Source organism: Populus euphratica, unplaced genomic scaffold (genome assembly GCF_000495115.2).
Source record: "Populus euphratica unplaced genomic scaffold, PopEup_1.0 scaffold316.1, whole genome shotgun sequence".
In the NCBI taxonomy this organism is placed as follows: domain Eukaryota; kingdom Viridiplantae; phylum Streptophyta; class Magnoliopsida; order Malpighiales; family Salicaceae; genus Populus; species Populus euphratica.
In genome coordinates, this window is record NW_011500204.1 from 1,130 (window position 1) to 2,200 (window position 1,071).

General features: G+C 34.9%; 1 protein-coding gene across 3 annotated transcripts in view; it reads left to right on the forward strand.

Moving 5' to 3' along the window:
- Positions 1–359: 359 nt before the first annotated feature.
- The window catches only part of LOC105111969 (chromosome-associated kinesin KIF4A-like), a 19,931-nt gene continuing 19,219 nt past the window's right edge, over positions 360–1,071 (forward strand). For all 3 annotated transcript variants that reach the window (XR_839683.1, XM_011007496.1, XM_011007497.1), the window contains exon 1: positions 360–372. The gene's annotated coding sequence lies outside the window, so the exon portion shown is untranslated. The remainder of the gene's footprint in view (positions 373–1,071) is intronic.

Here is a 1,071-nt window from a genome sequence, read left to right on the forward strand (position 1 = left end):
ATGGACTTTAGCCGACATCAAGGGTATTAGTCTCTCAATGTGTATGCATCATATACTATTAGAGGACAACGCAAAACCAACAAGGAAAATGCAAAGGAGGTTGAACCCGTCTATGATGGAGGTAATGAAAGCTGAAATTTTAAAATTGTTAGATGCAGGAGTCATTTATCCCATCACGGATAGTAAATGGGTGGCGCCAATCCATGTGGTGCCTAGAAAGACCGGAATCATGTAACAAAAATGATGAACTCATTCCTACTCACATCTTGAGTGGATGGAGAATGTGTGTTGATTACAGAAAACTCAATCTTTCTACGCGCAAAGATCATTTTCCATTACCATTCATGGATTAAATGCTTAAACACCTAGCAGGTAAGTCTTTTTATTGCTTTGTTAATGGATATAGTGGATACAATCAAATTGTTATTAATCCTAAGAATCAAGAAAAGACTATATTTACATATTCATTTGGTACATATACATATAGAAGAATGTTTTTTGGTCTCTGTAATGCTCCTATAACTTTTCAATACATATGCATATAGAAGAATGTTTTTTGGTCTCTGTAATGCTCCTATAACTTTTCAAAGATGCATGATGAGTATTTTTTCTGACTATGTTGAAAGAATAAGCAAGGCTTTTATGGATGATTTCACGGTGTATGGTGATTCTTTTGATAAGTGTCTAGAAAATTTATATTTGATCTTGAAAAGGTGTATTGAAACTAACCTTGTCTTGAACTATGAAAAGTGTTATTTTATGGTAGAACAAGGAATAGTTATTGGGTATGTTGTGTCTTCACGTGGATTAGAGATTGATAAAGCTAAAATAGATGTTATTTCATTATGTCCTTGCCCCTTGTGTGTGTAGGAAGTTCGTTCTTTTCTAGGCCATGCAAGTTTCGATCGACATTTTATTAAAGATTTCTTGAAGATTACAGCACCCTTGTGCAAACTATTAGCCAAAGAAGTAGATTTTATGTTTGATCAAGCATGTAAAGATGCCCATGATGAGCCTAAGAGACATGTCACATCTGCCCCTATCATCCGATCACCAGATTAGGATGAACCT